At 36.0% G+C, this 20708-nt stretch overlaps 1 protein-coding gene and 1 long non-coding RNA gene across 2 annotated transcripts in view; both read left to right on the top strand.

Moving 5' to 3' along the window:
- Positions 1 to 5391: 5391 nt before the first annotated feature.
- The window catches only part of ZNF804B (zinc finger protein 804B), a 447143-nt gene continuing 431826 nt past the window's right edge, over positions 5392 to 20708 (top strand). Inside the window, exon 1 of the mRNA XM_073809743.1 lies at positions 5392 to 5588. The gene's annotated coding sequence lies outside the window, so the exon portion shown is untranslated. The remainder of the gene's footprint in view (positions 5589 to 20708) is intronic.
- LOC141279546 (uncharacterized) overlaps positions 10534 to 20708 on the top strand; it is a 199125-nt gene continuing 188950 nt past the window's right edge. Inside the window, exon 1 of the long non-coding RNA XR_012333986.1 lies at positions 10534 to 10565. This is a non-coding gene — a long non-coding RNA (uncharacterized lncRNA). The remainder of the gene's footprint in view (positions 10566 to 20708) is intronic.

The raw sequence follows: 20708 nt of genomic DNA, 5'->3' as shown, positions 1-20708 counted from the left end.
TAATTGACTTATTTTACCTTTACTCAGTACTCTAAAAGTTAATAGTATTGCTTGGATAATTACAGTAAACTTTTGAAGTAACTAGTTTTGGTTCTTTTTTATTTAACTCCTATCAGTAAACCTCAGAAATGGCTCTTTTTTCTTTCTTTCCTTTTTTTTTTGGGGGGGGGGGTTGCTGTAGGGGTCAGATGAAAAATTCTGTTACTTTTTTTTTTTTTTTTTTCCCGGTACGCGGGCCTCTCACTGTTGTGGTCTCTCCCGTTAAGGAGCAACAGGTTCCGGACACACAGGCTCAGCGTCCATGGCTCACGGGCCTAGCCGCTCCATGGCATGTGGGATCTTCCCACGTGTTAAGTTGCAGGTCAACTTAACATTTCTTTCTTTCTTCAAGTGCTTCTTCCTTTTACCTGTCCTCGAGGTCCTGCTTGTCCTCCATCATCACTCTTCCAACTGCCAGTGTCTTGGGTGCTCTCAGCTGTCCCGTATTCTATTCTGGTTTCCATAGTGCCCGGGGAAATCAGAATGTCGGTGCTGTTAAAGGGCCAGAGTGCACTGGCAACTCTGATAAATGGTGGACCTGGATATCTTCCTAGACATATTCTTTTCTTTGTTCTTTTCGTCCACAATTTATAGAAGAGGAAACCAAAGCATGGATTAGTTATGTACCTTGCACACAATTCACATGTGCTCTCGACAACCTCCCTGTCTACTGAGGGTAAAGAGGTATTTATGCACTAATTAAAGACTATAAGAACACATACCAGATTCTGTGTAATGGTGACTGTTATAAGAACGTTCTTCTATAGGGTTTGGTTTTCTTAATTTAATGTAAATTTAAGTTACTTTTTATTTTTTATTTTTAAATTAATTTATCTTTTTGGCCGCACCACACGGAATGTGGGATCATAGTTCCCTGACCAGGATGAACCTGCACCCCTTTCATTGGAAGCGCTAAGTATTAACCACTGGACCACCAGGGAAGTCCCTTAAGTTACTTTTTAGAATAAAAATTAACAATATATCTTAAAATTGCATTCACATGAGCTCTAAACCACAATTTTAAAACAAGGTTAGAAAACACCCTTATTCAATTAAAAAAATTAAACCTTAGAATATGTTTCCTCCTCCCCCCAAAGGTTTGTGTTATCCAAACTAATGATCTGGTTTTAATAATATGCAGGGATAAATTGTCCCAGAAAGTGGAGGCTAAGAGGTGATTTGATATTCCTTAATTGTGTGGTACATAAAAATTGGCTATAATTCCTCACTGTGGTTCACTTCGTCACCCCCTGATACAATACAGTCTTTCCCAGGGTGCACAGAAACTTATCATTGCCCAGGGTAGAGATCGTTCTTACCCTCATTCCTACTGCTTTGCAGAATGTAATTATGTTGACAGCTTCCTTTATAGCCATCTCCACTCCCTTGTTTTCTATGAGTCTGTACTTTTCTGAATTTCTCCCCAAATCTTGATTTGTGGTCAAGTCCAGTTCCTTCTCACACCCACCTCTGGGCAACGCTGAGGCTCTGTAATCATCACACAGCTCCTCTGAGTCACTTTATCTCCTTGAGCAATTTGCTTAGCACCACCTGTGTTTCTGTTTTGTGAGGTCAGGTGGGTGGTCCTTGATACCATGCTTCTCTACAGATAGAATGATCGACATTGCTGATTGACCCTGGAGTCTTTCCTGCTGAGTCCAGCTGTAGACTTGGACTGCTTCTCAATCTAAGGCTCAAGACAGATACAACTGATTTGCTGGGGTTGAGAAAAAAGAAAAAAAACTGAGTTCCCATTCCAGTATTTTTTTTCTGTACAGAAGACTCCCAACTTGTAATCTTATTTACAACTCTTCTCCTTGGATGTACCTCTACCCTTTCAAATTGAAAAATGCCAACATTGTAACTGTTGTTTTCTTTATATTTTCCTTTACAAATATCCCAATTTGTGACTCACTTCACATTTTTCTCTCATCTCCTAGGCCAACATCCTTGGTCTTGTCTTTTCATGTTTCCTAAAAGTTACCTCCCAACTTTATTCTGTTGCTAAGTCCTTTTACTCACTTTGAAATGTATCTTGATTACCACTGCCTCCTTCATAATCCTAGCTCTTTATTTAGATTATAGTAGGAGTCTTCTACCCTCAATGTTTTCTAGTCTTTTCCACCTCACCTATTCAGCCAAGAGTATGAAACTGTAAGACCTTATGATACGTCTGCTTCATAAACTTCAGAAGATACTGATTTTACGAAGTCTTTCTTGTTTATTTCCCTTCCATAGAATTCTGGGAGAGGGAGCTTCTGCCTTTACCAGGTCCAGAGTGATTTCTGGCACTTACTTCCAATCCACAATTATGGATTATAACAGAGAAAATGGGGACATGCAACTGCAGGGTTTATTACTTAACACTGGCATTGATCAATGTCAGTGGGAGAATTTATAGGGTAATGCTACCCAGAAGCTCCTTTAGAACACACAAACTTAAATTAACCTTTTATACATAGTTAAGTTTCTTCCTCTTCATGACACCATTCTTAACTAAAGCACAACTGTTCTACATTTTTTGCCCCTATGAAAAGGAGCTCAGTTGTGATTTTTCTCCCCATGTGTGCTTTGTGTTTTCCTTTTCTTTCATATATCTTGGTTCTTCCAATATAAACCTGATAGAAAAATGATAATCTTTCATCATTATAATTTCCCATGTAAACCACATTAAATATCACTAAACCATCCCTTCTTCAATAGAGTGATAATCTCTTTTTTGGTGTTGGCTTAAAACATATAAGAAACTGATGTTGACAATTTTGTATGGTTCGACCTAAAACATTTAGAAACAACGAATTTTACCACCATAGATAATAGTTTGGTCTACATTTTCCCAGTGTATTTTTCCATTTCTTGATGCATTTTTAATTACTGGGGGGTTTCTTCCAAATTTTAGTTTCACTGTCACTTGGCGATCTGAAACATTTAAAGGCAGCTAACCTTGATTCCTTGCCTTTCATCAGTCGTATTTTTAAGTGTCAAGAGAAAAGTTTTGGGCAGATAGGAATAGAAAAAACACAGTCTGGTCTGTTTTTGATTGATTGGTATATGTAATTATAATTGTAGACTCTCCTTTTAATGGACACTTAGCATTTGAGTTTCCAGATGCCACAGTCCTTGTGTTTCATCTGTTAAGGGTCAGCTATTTGCCGTCATGTGGTGACTCAAGCGGAAGAACTCTTCTATCTATCCAATGGGATGAAAAGACTTCAGTGTTTCTCCTTCCAGAGAGATCTGTTTCGAGTAGATACCCAAGTTCAAACAACTAACAAGTGGCAGAACCTGAACTAACATTTATTATACTGAGGAGTCCTCTTCCAATTATTCTATCTATCCATCGTTGTTATCCAAATTATCTCACATAAACACACAACATATATTTGTATTTCCATTCAAGCAGTGCACCTTAATATTCGCTATATACTTTACACTCTGGTTTTATTATCTGGAGCCAAATGCTTCTGAAAAAACAATCTCCCAGTGTCCTTTTGTCTTTGTAAGGCAGAAGGAACAGATTAAAAAGATTAAATACCATTAATTGATTATTTACCATGCATCTTCTACTACTACTATTAATAAGTGTTTTTACACTTATTAATCTTTACAACAAGCCTATAAGGTAGATAGAAATTTTGCCAACAATTTATAATAGAGGAAACTAAAGTTATTGGGGTACATAGGTACCTTGCACACAATTCAAAAATGCTCTCAACAAACTCCCTACTCTGTCTACTGAGGGTAAGGAGAAGATGAATTGTTCCCTCTGTCTGTTCATGATCACAGGGTCATTCTTTGCTCCTCTATGACATGACAATTCTTCTGGAAATGGAGGATAGCATATAGTTTGGAGAAAGTAAATTGAAAGGAAAATTCCTACATTATGCCTGTGATCCAATAAAATTGATGTACTGTCTTTAACTTCCCATTCATTTCAGATTTATCTACACCTTTGATATGCCAGGTAATATCATAGGCACTGTAAGAAACACAAACATGAAAAACACCTAGTCCCTAATTTTAGGAGTTTAGAGTCCAGTAGGAGTGTGAGATGTCCATGAAAAAACAATAAATACCATGCAAATGTTGCTCAGTGCTTTAGAAACACTGAGGTGGAAAGGGTGGCTGGGATTTCTTAGAAAATTTAATGGGAGAGTTCATATTTGGGCACAGCCTTCAGGGAAACAGATTTGGGGAGTGACTTTGTGAGTGTTTCTTGAATTCATTACTTTAGAATGTCAGGATGTGCATTAACAGAACTTGATTTCTACCTGGAATATCAGATCCCACTCTAACCTTTCACTTGTCCTCGTGTACTAGAAAAACAGAAAACTCTAAATCCCGTCCGCTATCATTCTTTGTGTTTTGACATATCTAAATAATTAGTGTAAGAGAATTAATGGTCTAAATAAATGGCTAATAACTTGGGTAGAACTCTTCACTAAACGTATACATAAACTATTTTTTCTATTATTTTTTAATTGAAGTATAGTTGATTTATAATAGTTCAGTTACACATAAACTATTAAGTAGACAACATATACTTGATTTAGCAGAGCAAACCAGAGTGAGCTTCATTACCAAATCACTAGATATTTTAAGACTTATAAAAAAAGAAAACTAGATTACCTTCTCCAGCATTGCTTCTTTTTGCCAAAGCATTATGGATCAGTGTTTGGTAATTATTTATCAAGGAGAATGCAGGCTAGAAATGCTTTGTTATTTAGCATAAACATTTAACATATGTCTACTCTTTGTAGAAAAATATGCCAGACACTATGGAGACCTTCTTGTGAATCAGATATTGTATCTGCACATGAAAAATTCAGTTCTCTTAAAGTCTCCACAACTATGTTTAAAACAGGGCTGGAGAGAAGAAATACTATAATAAAGACATAAACAATGGACACTGAAAACATAAATGCCAGAACAATTAAATGTGGCTGGAAGAATAAGCAAAGCCGAGCATAAAAGAAGATGTGATTTGTATGTCTGAGTGTGTGTAGGGAGTGGCAGTGGGGCAGAGACGGGGATCAGGGAAGGTACAAACAAACTGTAAGCTTGAAGCATAAAGGGCAAAAGACATACATTCACTTCATTAAGAAAATGACAATAGTCTGGTTTGGCTAGAGTGTAGTTCTCAGACCACAGAATCTGCAGCTTTGTTAAATTGCCAATTCCTGGTCTCTAGCACTAAAAGGTGTGAGTCAGTACGCTTAAAGTGAGGGCCAAGAATGTGCCTTTTTGACATGTTCTCCCAGTGGCTCTCTCTATTTCGCTTTAAGGCAGAATGGGCTGGCTTGTGGTAATTTAAACCTTGGCTATTAGAATCATCTGGTGGAGAACTTTTTAAAAAGTCGGCTCCTGGTTCTTATTTAATTAGTGTGGAATGGAACTCTATATATTTGCGAAAGCCTGTCCGGGTGATTCTCTATCTGGAGGAGAGCTGCTGGCTTAGACTCGAGGGTGAGCAAAGGAGAGAAGTGGAAGAGAAGGAAAAAAAGGAAGTTGCAGCCAGTGTTTGGAGGACCCGGACGCCATGCTCAGAGGTTTGAATTTTACTCTGTGTGTAGGAGGGAATCACGGATTTTTTGAGCACCTATAATCGTAGCTGTGTTTAGAAAGTTGCCTGTGAAGAACAGAGGAATTAGAGGTGAGGGATGCTGGGGGTAGCCAGAGCAGTTTTAAGATTCTGTAGTTGGTGAATGAGTGCCCTTACTCTCTGCCAGTCAAAAAGTAAGTTAGTCCAACTTTTCTGGAAAGTAATTTGACGATATGGATTACAAGCTTAAAAATCTCATACTTTTTGACTAAGTAATGTGTCTTCCAGGTACATATCATAAAGAAATAAAATTATTGACAAAGATTTTAATGTAAAAATGGTTATTATAGGAATTAAAAGAGGACTTTGAAAAATTGAATATTTGTATTAATTATGTATTACTATGGTGCCTTGAAACCATTTCTGAAGAATATTTTAAATGCAGGGAAAAATGGTTATTCTCTAAAGTAAATAATATAATACACAAAATTATATGTAGCATGTGATTCTAATTTTTTTTTTTAATATAGAAACCAGAGTAGAGAGGAATCTAGCCAAATGTTAAAACTGGTGTATATTCCAAATGTTCTAAGCCTGTCTTCATTATTGTTCTGTTCCAAAGAAGAAATTAACACTAAAAAAACCCAATAAGGCTGTGGTCATGGTTTGATAAAAGGTAATGCACATGTTGTTCTCTTTGTGAGTCTGGGAGAGGCTAGCTTAACAGCCTCCTGATGGGTAGAACTTGTAAAATGGCAGATCCTGAATCAGGTTCAACAAGGGGTGTCTGGGCTTAATGACTGAGAGTCAAGATAAGAAGGCACAGAGATGAAAGATGGAGCAGTTATCAAGACAATGCAGGAGGCTCAGTCCAGAAAAACCTTACAGGACATGAGATCTTTATATAACTAGCCTAAGGCATACTACCGAGAGAAGGATTGGTCTTTAAAGATTTCAGCCCAGTTGGATAGTTAGAATCTGAACTAAAGCAGTTGCTGAGATTGAGGAAGATATGCAAGTCATCACCAAGCTATTCATGACTTAATCAACTGTATGTGGGAGGTGAGAGATGCAAGGATTTAAAGATGACTCTGTGGGCTTGAATGTCAGTAACTGAGAGATCTATGTTTTTGCGTTCTTTTTTTTTTTTTTTTTTTAAATACAGATGGAGGATAGAGCCCAGATTTTGGAGGAAAAATAGTTTGTATGTATTATGTTGAAGTGGAGTTGCCATAGAAACATGCAGGTATAAATGCAATTAGAATCTGGAGAACTGGAGAAGTCTGGATTGTGATGCAAATTTGATAGTCATCTGCGTTGAGGGAAGAGTTGAAATCACCAATGTGATTGTAAGATATTGAAAGGAAAGGAGACAGTGGAGGTGGAGAAGAGTACCATGTAAACCTAATTTTAAGAAGTGGGCAAATGGGACCCAATGAAAGAGTGGCAAAACATCAGAGGTGGAGAACAAAGAAAACACAGAGCCTTGAAGGTCAATATCGGAGAGAGGTTTAAAAGTGGATGGTACTGATAAAATTCTAAAGAGAGGTCAGAAAGCTTGAGGACTGAGGTGACCTTCTAATGTTGGCAATTATAAGTTTCCTGGAGGCTTAAAAAAATAGATTAAAAAAAAATAGATTCAGTAAAATGGCTGAGAGAAACCAGTTTGCAGTTGATCAGTGAGTCCATGTAGAATAAGTGGTCAAATAGTAGACCACTCTTCAAAACATTTGGTGATAAAGAATGAAAGTACTTTGATAGTAAATTACAGAGGAGGAAGATTATAGGGTAATTATACTTCAGTGATCCTAGGTTTTTCTCTGTTAAAAACTAGCATGCTGTGTTTTTCTAAATTGCTGTTGTGTCCAGCCATGAAGGTGGAGTCTAAGAATGGAATGCATTTATACACTTTGAAAATATTTTAAGATCATCACTTCTATACAGAGATGTTGGAGACTGCTAATAACACTGAACTCTGAGTTATGTTTACTTTTCCTCCTTTATCAGATTTATTTTCTGTTTCTTTGGCAGATGGATGGGCTCTAAAGATGTATGGCTTACTAACACACTTGTGTGTTTTATGTCATGTGACATCAACACAACAAATCTTAGTTTTTCAAAAATCTCTAGTAATGGAGAAGTTGCTTTCTATACACAAAGATAATTATGATTGGAGTAATCTTTATATTTTCAGTACAAGTATGTACTCTGGTCCATATAATATACTAGAACACATCATCAGTAAATTAATATCTATTTTGGTGTTTGCTTTTGGTTTAACTTTGATCAGTGTGCTGTGGGGAGTGGAGAAAAGTGAACTAATAAAAGTTTGGAGTTGGGAGGGAACTTAGCACCACTGACAACAAATTCCTCTTACTGTTAAGGAAGACATGGCACAAAGAAGCTAATTAATAATATGGCGCTCCAGTTGCTTATCTTATAGAAAGGTTGACAAAAACACATATACGTGAAATACTGAAAGAGAGAGGTAATATTTCTTACTAGAGTACTTTTCAGGAACTATGATAGATGTTTCAATGAGTAAAGTGGTGCTAGAGCTATTCAAAAAATAGTTATAGGAATCTGAATTTTGTGATGTGCAATAGAGAACCTTCAAATGTTTTGACCCAGGGAAGTAATATGATGGGTGCCACGTTTAATGGTATTAATAATTGTATTTGAGATGTTTGGAAAGGCATGATTTTAGAGTCAGAAATACCTGCTAAAATATTGTTGTATTCCATATATATAATGAGGATTTAGGCTAGAATGAAACTTTTAAAAGCATTTCTTTTTAAAGGAAGAGTATTATTAATCCAAGTCTAAGTAACCTCATAATTTTTATTTTATGTAACCAGAGAAGCAATGTAGTAAAAACAACATAGTGAAATATTTTAAAAAATTGTCTGTGTCCTAGACATCTAAATAGATTTTCATTAATTTAGCCAGCAAGCGTTTATCATCCTGCACCCTTTCCAGCCTATGATGAATTTGAAGGTCTTTTGCTCATTCTAATTCAGGAAAATTCCATATTTCTTCAGAAACTACACCCACTAACATTGGCAATTTGGGACATTTCAGAGCCTCATGGGATACTAAATATCACTGGTTTAATATATATAATTATAAGGAGCAGTCACTTTATTTTTGAAGTGAGTTACAGATTACGAAAGTATACTAGGGTGACTACTTTACTTGGGAGGACAAATTCCCAGGATCTTAAGTAACATGACAGTGGGGGCAGTGTAGGCATCTGGTCCTCCATCATCATTTCTCAGTGCTAGCATCTGCTGGAGATGCATGAATGCTTCTCTGGTCCATGCCTTATCTGTTACTCTAGTTCCTTGTTTCTATGACAGGGACCTCTCAGCATATATTGCCACTGTTGACCTCAAAGAAAAACCATTTCAGTATGAATACTTATCCCAGGAGGGATCCTACACTGGACTCGGTGTGTCTTTGTGTGCTGAAATATTGATAAATAATTATGTTGTGCCTCTTTTAGCCTCGAGAAGTTCTAAGCATTACATTTTGTAAGATATTGGCTGAAATAATTAGAAGGTTTTAACTCCTAACCCAGTGATCTAGTTAGTAGAAATAATTATGATTTCCATGTGAATATTTTGTGTTCTTGTAAAACTTTTAAATTTTCAGTTGGCTAAGCCACTTTTGTTCAGTTGTGATATACTCAGAAAAATCCAACCATCGATACAAGATGCCTAAAAGCATAACTATAAAGGCAAAATTCTCAGAATCATATAGTAAGTTTTAGGGTCAAATATTAAGGTCATCTGGATCTCCCACTCCTTAGGATTTTCAACTCTTTTGGCCAAACAGCTTGAGTATTTGTTACACTTGCTTTTGCACTAGTCTGGCCTAGTCATTGCCTGACAGGTTAAATCTCTATCTATTCCACAAAATATTATACCTAATTACTGTGGAGCCGTATTCAATGTCTGTCTCGTGTGTGTGTGTAAATTTTCAGTAATAAGACAGCACTACAGTAAAAAGAAAGCATACTTTTAAACTTCAACTCTTGACTAAAGGCCTACTATGGATTCAGGCTCACAGGGTTGTGGGAAGTGATATTTAATGAGTTTCCAGATGTGGAGGTGAATGGTGTGACTTGTTTGCGGTATCTCATCCTTAGTTGTAGAATTTGCCTCCAATGATATATTTAAGAACCAGGCTAGTCTTATATTTTTTATAAAGTCATTCTCTAAGACCTATGCCTCATAAAAGGAGGAAAATTGTTCTATTGTATTGAAAAACAATACTGGCCTAGTACATATCATTTTTGCCTTTAAGAAACTGTAAATTAAAGAATAGTCAATAGCTTTTTTGACTGAAGACAACTTTCCACTTACAACTTATACTTTTAAAAAGTGGATCTTTAGAAAAAGTAAAATCTTTTCAGGGAAAACTAAAGCACTCATGCTCTGCAAAATTTTAAAAATATGTTATCAGGTTGTGATTGCTGTTTTCTATTTGACTTATTAATTTGCTTTAAGTGGCATAATTTTACTATCATCCTTTAAGCCATTTTTATATGGTGAAATAAAAAGGTGGGCAATGAAAGGAGCAAAAATAAGTTTATGTTATGAAAAGTTAAATTAAAGAAGAAGAGATTTGTATTGGTAGGGTGATGGTAAAGTGAAATAAAATTGAGCCACAGCATACAGGGAGCTAGATTAAATCTTGAATGCTTTGTGTTACGTGAGTAGAAAAGAACCATCCCTCTGAATACCTGATAACGTCTGAATGGAGAGAGTGTTGCTATACAGCAGTATCTGGAATATACAATATAATCAGGGTATCTGAAGCCAGAATCTATTTATCTTGAATTAATCATTTTTCTGAGTAGGCCGATGATAATCCTGGTGCTGGATGCCAATGGCTTTTTACTCACGGCACAGATACAACTGGAGCTCTCCTAGATTGGTGAGAACTATACAATATGAAGGATTTCAGCTGTAACTCTTTTGTAAGTTTATGGACTGCTTTTTTGATTTTTTGACATTCTTTTGGCATTGAGAATCAGTGAATAATTGTTTCTAAAATGAGCACATTTAGAGCACAATTGAGCACAATTAAGTCTATTTTACCTTTCTGCCTTCAGGAGAGTATAAACAGGGTGTTCTAAATATGAGGCGGCAGCATCGTTTCTCCTTCGCTATTAAATTCTGTAGTCAAATTGGTGTTTCTATAACTGAAGTGAAAAAGACTCCACTAAGGTGCTGAGCTCTCTGGGTGTTGGGACTCTGCTGTCAGTGGGAGCTATAGGGTGAGGGGCAGCATGGTGGCTGTGATACAGCTAACTTCCTATGCCCATGTGACACCACATTGCAGGCCAAGCAATTGAGCTTGCACTTTACTTCACTCTCTCTTCCAAAAAGTATACTGGAGAGGTGGTCTGATTCCTTTTAAATAAATAAATAATAAATTTTTAAGAAGTAGAACTTATTTCCTAAGCTTTGTCAGTTAAGTGTTATATTATCAACTTGCCTGGGGTAGAAAGTACGGTAGCAAAAAGACAGTGACGTTTCTTTGCCCCCAAACTGAACGGTTTACCAGTGATTTAACAGTCTTCTCACTCCTGCTTTCTCTCCAAATCCGTGTGCATATATACATGTTCATCAGGAGAAAGACTTTAGACACTGTGACTGCTAGCTGTAAGAGAGATCTAAAATTCAGTCAAATGTTGTGGAATATATGTATATGTAGGAATTGTGGTCCTAATGGAAAGAAAGAATCTAAAAATAATTCAGAACTGAATGAAGCAGTGTCTCAACATTGTTGGATTTAATTAAATGGCATAGTTAGGATGAAAGTTAATCTAACTTAAAAATTTGAGAAGGGTATGAGTAAATCTGGAATATGGGCTATGTCACTTTCAACATTTTGAACTCAACCCTCGCTAAGTTACAAAGTCCCTGTTACAGACTATGAATAGGTCTCAAGGTGACCCTTAATGGCACTGACCAAAATCCAGTCAGCAGCTTGGTGAAAATCTCCAACCAACATACAGCTTCAATTGGCTGAGAAGGTAACCTCAAAACTATTTGTAGTGATATCCATTCCTTCATGGATAAAGAGCTTTTAACCTTGGAAGATTTATAATTTACAGTAGAAATATTTAGCCTAGTTAAATGTTTAGCAGCAATATTTTTGTGTTAAGAAGAGATCTGTGCGTACTTGATATTTAAGGATTTCTAGTGTGTAAGAGAATTTGCCCCACCAAGTAACAGCCTAGACTTTTGATTCTATCTTAAAATGTGTAATAGAATAAATTATTTAGATGTTTTGATTGATTCACTTTAAGTTGAAATCTTAAGTTACGTATAGTATTGGATCATTTAAGATTTTACATATTTATCTATAATCTATCCATCTGTTTATCTACCTATCTATTCAGTTTTTCTGACAGACAATTTTTAAAGGGATAGCTTTTAAAACAAGAATTATTTTTAAAAATTGGACCAGTTATCAGTCAAAATCTTCTTATAAGTTACTATTAAAATATTTTAGACTAATAATTTGTAAATTGATCTAAAAACTTAAGGGTGAGTTAGGCTTTTAAATTTGCACCTTGAATAAATTTAATATTAAGCTTTCAAACCAAAGGAAACCTAGGAATGGTCTTTTCTATGCATAAAATCTTCTCTCAAGGACACAGAAACACTCTTTATTGACAACATTGATTTGTCTTCTCCCTTATCAGAATGTGAGGAGATAGCAGTCAGTACTTTCAGTTAGTTCAGAGTGAATGCCTCCTGTCCAGGTGTCCTCAGCCTCTCAGCTGTGTTGCTTCTTCTGACAGTGGAAGGTTGCCATCATTAATAATGGTGATTAGTGCCCCCTCTCAGAGACCAAGGTAAAGCAGTATAAACAAAACTGAGAAGTGGCTCATATGCATTCTGGCCAGGTTTCCACTCCTTTATTATTTTATATGACCAGGTCATATACATTTCTTATAGAAAATTTTGAAAACAAAGAAAAGGAACAAGAAGATCATATTCACCTGAACATCACAATTCAAGAAATTAACAATTATGCATATTTTGTGATTCTTTTTCAGTTGCAGCTGTGTGTAGTTATGTGTTTAGTTTCACATATAATGAGTTTTACTTAATATACATCACTGATGTTGTTACACACATACACACACACACACACACACATTTTTCACCCTGTGTTATTATGGCTTTCTACTTTGCTTTTACCACTTAGTAACATATTATGAATGCCTTTTAGTGTTAATAAAACATAAATAAATACAAAAGTACATTAAAAGTATATTTAAAAAACCTGTGTAAAAGTATATAAAGGCATACACAATGTGTTAATAAAACATAAAGCAATAAAATTATGTTTAGTGGCTACATAGATTACAATGTACAGATGCTTTTATTAACAGATCCTCTTGAGCATTTTAAATTGTCTAAATCTTTCTTAAAATAAGCAACACTAAATGAACATCTTTGAATCTTCATTTTTGTTAATTCATTTCATAATTTCATTAAGATAATTCCAGATGTGAAATATCTGGAGGAATGATTATATATTTTGTAAGGGTTTAGAATCATATTGTCAAGCTCCTCTCCAGAAATATGGGGAGTTACTGCCCATACCAGTTACTGCCCAGCTATTTCTCTAAAGAACCCTAGTTTCTTTTAGTTGAGAATGATGTTTAGAAATTAGTATCTGGGCCCTAGGTCTACTAGTTGCTGTTGAAATGAAACTGATCCCAGGCCCTCCTCAGTGGACAGTTCACACACACACACACACTCTCTCTCTCTCTCTCTCTCTCTTAAATTGATATTTCTATATATATATATTGAAAATCATTTGTTCATGCTGATTGATACCTCCAATTTCAATTCATCACCACAGGATAGATAGTGTTCTAGTTTTCTTTCCATGTTTGTAACTCCTTTCTTTAACAGCAAGATGCCTGTTGCCTTCTCCCCATGTGATTACTTATTCACCACACTTGAACTCCATCCTTCCTTAACAAGCTGCCCTCTGCATGGGTGGTTAGTACTGCCCCACCCAGTGGCTTTGTGACTGAATTATCCATGAAGGGGAAGAAAGGAAAGGGAAAGGGTAAAGAGAAGATATTAGGGCCATTTTTTCCTGTTTAAAACCTTTTTTATTTGTAATTGTATTTATAAAAATAAACTTTTATTTTAGAATAGTTCTGGTTTATAAAATAATTGCAAATATAGTACAGAGAATTCTGGTTTACCCCACACCCATCTTACCTGTTGTTAAGATCTTACAATAGTATATTTGTCACAACGAATGAACTGACGTTGATAGATTTTTATCAGATATAGTCCATACATGATTAACATTTCTAGTAACATTTTTAAAGGGAAAAATAATTTTATTCCTGTGTTTTCAATTTACACTTTATTTTCACTGCTATTTTCCCCACTGGACTCGATTGTTATTCAGATAGAGAACACTGAAATTGCTGGTGTGGTAGGAATTCATAGGAGATCATCCTCCTTATTTATAGATTTTCTGGGGTTTTGCTGCAGCAACCTGTTATCTGTAACCCAGTGTGCTTTATTTATTTATTTATTTTTACTAGACAGATAATCTTATGAGGTAAGGTCTGCAAAGTGCCTGGCACAGTGCCCAGGCCATGTTATTTACTAGGCACCAAGTGCACAGCATTAGGGGGCCATGGGTTTTGCAGTTGCCTGCAAAAATAGGTTTGAGACCAAGAAAAAAAATCTATTCCCTGGAAATTATGAAAAAAGGCAAACTCTAAATGAATAAATGTTTTATTAAATGTCTGTGAAGTATAACATTATTGTCAACTTCATGAGTTGTTAAATGTAGTATTCACCAAAATGTCATATTTGAAAACAATTTGTAGGCTAGATTTTCCACAGAATGATTGCTGAGAAATGAGAGCTTATTCTAGTTAAATGAACAATGTGTAGTCAATAATTTCAAAACCAAAGTGATAATAGTAATTATGTCTAATATTTTTCCCAGCTGAAATTATTTTAATATGGGATCAGAATGAATTTTAATATGCTTGTTAGAATACCTATGATGATCGTAAAAATTTCCCACCTAGCAGGTAGTGAGTGACCAGCAAATGTTACTTCTCTTTCCTGCTCTTTCTCTATTTGAATGACTACTTTATACCATGGGAAATAATGACTTGATAATGTAGAAAATACACTCAGTGGCAAATTCCAACAGATTTGGCGATTTTAATTCGTTTTGAGGAATAGAGTAGAAGTAGGATATAGTGAGAAGAAACCCAGACTTATAGGCTGAAGTGTTGGCTGACTTTCTGCTCTGCCACTTACTTGCTCCTAAATATCAGGGTGCTGCATGCTGTCTGACTTTCGATTGCATCATCTGTAAAATACTAATTGCGGCTGTGTTTCTACACTGAAGTAATGCTTCTGAAATCACTTAGTGAATGGTCAGGTCTATCAAAATGATAAGTGAAATTACTGATCATGATTCTTATTGTTGGCACTACTATCGTGTTTATTTAGATATATGTCAGAAACAATAAGATTGACATAATCAGAACATTTTAGGCTCGTCCCATAGTATTTAATGTCAGTTTTTACAAAGTACAGATTCTGTAAGTAAACAACAACAGGAGATATTAGAGTGCTTGACTGTATTCTCTCCCTTGCCCATTGTAATTCCCTATGAAAGTACATCCCCACTTTCTCTGTCTCCTTGATTTATTCTTAGTTCCAATGAAGAGTAGGATGCTTGAGGCATTTTAGGACCATCACCCGATGATAGTTTTCATCAACTTCTACCTGCTGTATTAGATGATACACACTCATCTAGAATGCTTTCTCCTTACTGATTTGTCCCAGAGACACAATAATGCTTTGGCTATACACTTTCTCATAGGTTTTAGAAATCTATGAAGATGGAAAAATCTATTAAAATCTCCCCCCTGAACAATTATATGAAGAACATGAATTTTTAGGTAGCAAGTCATTATAAAAATCTATAAATTAAAAAAGGCCTATACACCAATAAGTTTAGCAAAATTGTTCTAACACTAAAGAAATTACGGTTTTCCTGTTTAATTGACAGCCTGGCATTTATTGAAGATTCCTCAAAATGGTTGATACCTATGTTTTGGGATCAACCATTTCTAAGCACAAGAAACTGATCCTGGTTTTGCTCAGGAAGTATAGTTTGTCTTGTTAAGCTTTTTAAAAGTAACTTTTGAAGATCCTCTAGACATTTTCCATCAGTTTTCTGAACTTACTGTCATTTTAAGTTGTAATGAAAGCTCTATCCCAAGTGTTGTATGGAATAAATACTTTTATGCCGCTTCTTTCTTTAGCAGTACAGGCGTGACCTGAAATGAGAAAAGCTTTTCTTTTAGTTCCAAACTAATTTAAGAACTCTAAGGTGGACATACAGATTCATAATTGGTGATACCTTTCACAGGATAGAGGCAGTCTATACTTTATTATAGAATACATTCTTAACAAATATGTTTGAGAAATCAAATGTCTGAAAAACGAACAAAATACTTGATTTTTTTTTAATGGAGCGGGTGTGGTGTTCCATTTTTGGAAAGCTAAAAATTAGCACTATTTTGTTAAATACCATCCCTGCAGGCAATCCAGTGGGTGGGTGTGAACCTTTACAGGCACAAGGGGAAGCAACAGCAGAATGGAATCCTGTCAGCTCCCTCCTAAAAACCAGAGAGATCAATCTGTGAACCTCCCTCTCACAGAACTCCTGCTTCTGTCTGATGTCTTCCAGGGGGCCTTGATCAGAATGTTGGGTGGCTTTCAGTCTTTAAAATCTCCTAGCCTGGGTGCCCACAGTGTTCTGGAGCACAGCTAAGACAGAAGGGAGTGGGGCAGATAACCCACACTTGTGCATGGGGCCCCGGGGGTGAGGAGACTCCCCAGCTGCCCTCCACAGGAGCCTCCTCTTCTTATTGCCACTCTCATCGCCTGGAGTTGAATTAGGAGTGAGGAGAAAGAAAGTGTTTGGAAGGAAAGGGGAGACTCAATGGCGTAAGGGGGTAATTCTAGCTGTGGATGATGAAAATGCATTAACACACAACTTGAGGTGTCCTCTAGTGCTAGGAATCTGCCTAGGACTCCTCAGCATGGAAGAGAGAGGGGGATAGAAGAGACTGTGGCTATCTTGTGGTGAACATGGTCACAAAGCATTTGGAGTGTTTGGTTTCGCCGGTGCTGCAACAAATAATAGTCTACAAATGCCACCGTCACATCATGAAGGCTGACCTCCCTTCCCTTGCCCGAATCTCCATGGGTTTCTCTAAATCACTCACAATCACTTCTAGTGGGAAATTCTGAATTTGGCCTATGAAAGGTGGTTTAGGGCATGGATTTATAATACACAGCAGTATCTATTGTGTAAATGTCAAGAACGACCTTTGTAATGTGAGTTTACAAAGAAACTACAGTAAAACCATAATTCCCTGGTCACGATAAATCCTGGCCAACAAGTCCAGGTCCAGTGGGCATCACTAAGTGTTCATAGTAATCCCAAGACTGCAATTTGTGTTTGTTGAAATCTTACTTCAAATGAAAGAATTAGTTTTAAATAATGACCAGATAAAAAGAATCTATTTGTGATTTAACTCAATATTCTTAGTTTTTCTGTGTTTCTGTTTTTTCTCTAATAGATCTTTATTGGAGTATAATTACTTCACAGTACTGTGTTGTTTCTGTTGCACAACAAAGTGATTCAGCCATATGCATACACATGTCCCCATATCCCCTCCCTTTGAGCCTTCCTCCCATCCTCCCTATCCCACCCCTCTAGGTCATCGCAAAGCACCAAGCCGATCTCCCTGTGCTATGCCGCTGCTTCCCACCAGCCAACTATTTTAACATTTGGTAGTGTGTATATGTCGATGCTCCTCTGACTTCGCCCCAGCTTTGCCCACCCTACCTCATGTCATCAAGTCCATTCTCTATGTCTACCTCTTTATTCCTGCCCTGAAATTAGGTTCATCATGACCATTTTTTTTTTTTTTAGATTCCATATATATGTGTTAGCATATGGTATTTGTTTTACTCTTTCTGACTTACTTCACTCTGTATGACAGACTCTAAGTCCATCCACCTCACTACAAATAACTCAATTTCCTTTGTTTTTATGGTTGAGTAATATTCCATTGTATATATGTGCCACATCTTCTTTATCCATTCATCTGTCGATGGATACTTAGGTTGGTTTGATGTCCTGGCGATTGTAAATAGAGCTGCAATGAACATTGTGGTGCATGTCTATTTTTGAATTATGGTTGTCTCAGGGTGTACGCCCAGTAGTGGGATTGCTGGGTCATATGGTAGTTCTATTTTTAGTTTTTCAAGAAACCTCCATATTGTTTTCAATAGTGGTTGTATCAATTTACATTCCCACCAACAGTGCAGGAAGGTTCCTTTTTCTCCACACCCTTTCCATCATTTATTGTTTCTAGCTTTTTTGATAATGGCCATTCTGACAGGTGTGAGGTGGTACTTCATTGTAGTTTTGATTTGCATTTCTTTAATAATTAGTGATGTTGAGCATCTTTTCATGTACCTCTTGGCCATCTGTATGTCTTCATTGGTAAAATGTCAATTTAGGACTTCCGCCCATTTTTTAACTGGATTGTTTGTTCTTTTGATATTGAGCTCCATGAGATGTTAGTATATTTTGGAGATGAATCCTTTGTCGTTTCATTTGCAAATATTTTCTCCCATTCTGAGGGTTGTCATTTTGTCATGTTTATGGTTTCCTTTGCTGTGCAAAAGCTTTTAAGTTTAATTAAGTCCCATTTGTTTATTTTTGTTTTTATTTCTGTTACTCTAGGAGGTGGGTCAAAAAATATCTTGCTGTGTTTTATGTCAAAGAGTGTTTTTACTATGTATTCATCTAAAAGTTTTATAGTGTCTGGTCTTACATTTAAGTCTTTAATCCATTTGGAGTTTATTTTTGTGTATGGTGTTAGGTAGAGTTCTAATTTCTTTCTTTTACATGTAGCTGTCCAGTTTACCCAGCACCACTTATTGAAGAGGCTGTCTTTTCTCCATTGTGTGTTCTTGCCTCCTTTGTCATAGATTAGGTGACCATATGTGTGTGGGTTTGTCTCTGGGCTTTCTGTCCTGTACCACTGATCAATATTTCTGTTTTTGTGCCAGTACCATACTGTCTCGATTACTGTAGCATTGTGGTATAGTTTGAAGTCAGGGGGTCTGATTCCTCCAACTCCGTTTTTCTTTCTCAAGATTGCTTTGGCTATTTTGGGTCTTTTGTGTATCCATACGAATTGTAAAAATTTTTGTTCAAATTCTGTGAAGAATGCCATTGGTAGTTTGATAGTGATTTCATTGAATCTGTAGATTGCTTTGGGTAGTAGAGACATTTTCACAATGTTGATTCTTCCAATCCAGGAACATGGTATATTTCTCCATCTGTTTATGTCATCTTTGATTTCTTTCATCAGTGTTTTATAGTTTTCTGAGTACAAGTCTTTTACCTCCTTAGGCAGGTTTATTCCTAGGTATTTTAACTTTTTGTTGCAAAGGTAAGTGGAAGTTTTTCCTTAATTTCTCTTTCTGATTTTTCGTTGTTGGTGTATAGGAATGCCAGAGATTTCTGTGCATTAATTTTGTATCCTGCAACCTTACCAAATTCATTGATTAGTTCTAGTAGTTTTCTAGTGGCATCTTTCGGATTTTCTATGTATAGTGTTATGTCATCTGTAAACAGTGACAGTTTTAATTCTTCTTTTCCAATTTGTATTCCTTTTATTTGCTTTTCTTCTCTGATTGCTGTGGCTAAAACTTCCAAAACTATGTTGAATAATAGTGGGGAGAGTGGACCTCCTTGTCTTGTTCCTGATCTTAGTGAAAGTGCTTTCAGTTTTTCACCATTGAGTGTGAAATCAATGCTTGGTGTGGGTTTGTCATATATGGCATTTATTATGTTGAGGTAGATTCCCTCTATGCCCATTTTCTGGAGCGTTTTTATCATAAGTGGGTGTTAAATTTTGTCAAAAACTTTTTCTGCATCTATTGAGATGATCATATAGTTTTTATTCCATAATTTGTTACTGTGGTGTGTCACATTGATTGATTTGCATATATTGAAGAATTCTTGCTCCCTGGCATAAATCCCACTTGATCATGGTATATGATCCATTTAATGTGCTGTTGGATTCTGTTTGCTAGTATTTTGTTCAGGATTTTTGCATCTATGTTCATCAGTGATAGTGGTTTATAATTTTCCTTTTTTGTGGTATCTTTTTCTGGTTTTGGTATCAGGGTTATGGTGGCTTCGTAGAATGAATTTGTGGGTGTTTCTCCCTCTGCAGTTTTTTCAAAGAATTTGAAAAGGATCAGTGTTAGCGCTCCTCTAAATGTTTGATGGAATTCACCTGTGAAGCCATCTGGTCCTGAACTTTTGATTGTTGGAAGATTTTTAATTACAGTTTCAATTTTATTACTTGTGATAGGTCTGTTTATATTTTCTAATTCTTACTGTTAAGTCATGGAAAATTATACCTTTCCAAGAATTTGTCCATTTCTTCATCATTGTCCATTTTATTGGCATATAGTTGTTTGTAGTAGTCTCTTATAATTCTATGTATATCTGCAGTGTCAGTTGTGATTTCTCCTTTTTCATTTCTAATTTTATTGATTTGTGTCCTCTCCCTTTTTTTTTTGGTGAGTCTAGGTAAGGGTTTATCAATTTTGTTTACCCTCTCAAAGAACCAGCTTTTAGTTTTATTGATTTTGCTATTGTTTTCTTCATTTCTATTTCATTTACTTCTGCTCTGATCTTTATGATTTCTTTCCTTCTACTGACTTTGGGTTTTCTTTGTTCTTCTTTCTCTAGTTGTTTTAAGTGTAGGGTTAGATTGTTTATTTGAGATTTTTCTTTTTTCTTGAGGTGAGATTTTATTGCTAAAAACTTCCCTCTTAGAACTGCTTTTGTTATGTCCCATAGGTTTTGGGAAGTCGTGTTTTCGTTGTCATTTGTTTCTATGTATTTTTAATTTCTTCTTTGATTTCTTCAGTGATCTCTTGGTTATTTAGTAGCGCACTGTTTAGCCTCCATGTATTTGTGTTTTTTACAGGTTTTT

Source organism: Tursiops truncatus, chromosome 9 (assembly GCF_011762595.2).
Source record: "Tursiops truncatus isolate mTurTru1 chromosome 9, mTurTru1.mat.Y, whole genome shotgun sequence".
Taxonomy (NCBI): Eukaryota; Metazoa; Chordata; class Mammalia; order Artiodactyla; family Delphinidae; genus Tursiops; species Tursiops truncatus.
The sequence above is the reverse complement of the archived record's forward strand: the minus strand, read 5'-3'. Positions and strand labels throughout refer to the sequence as shown.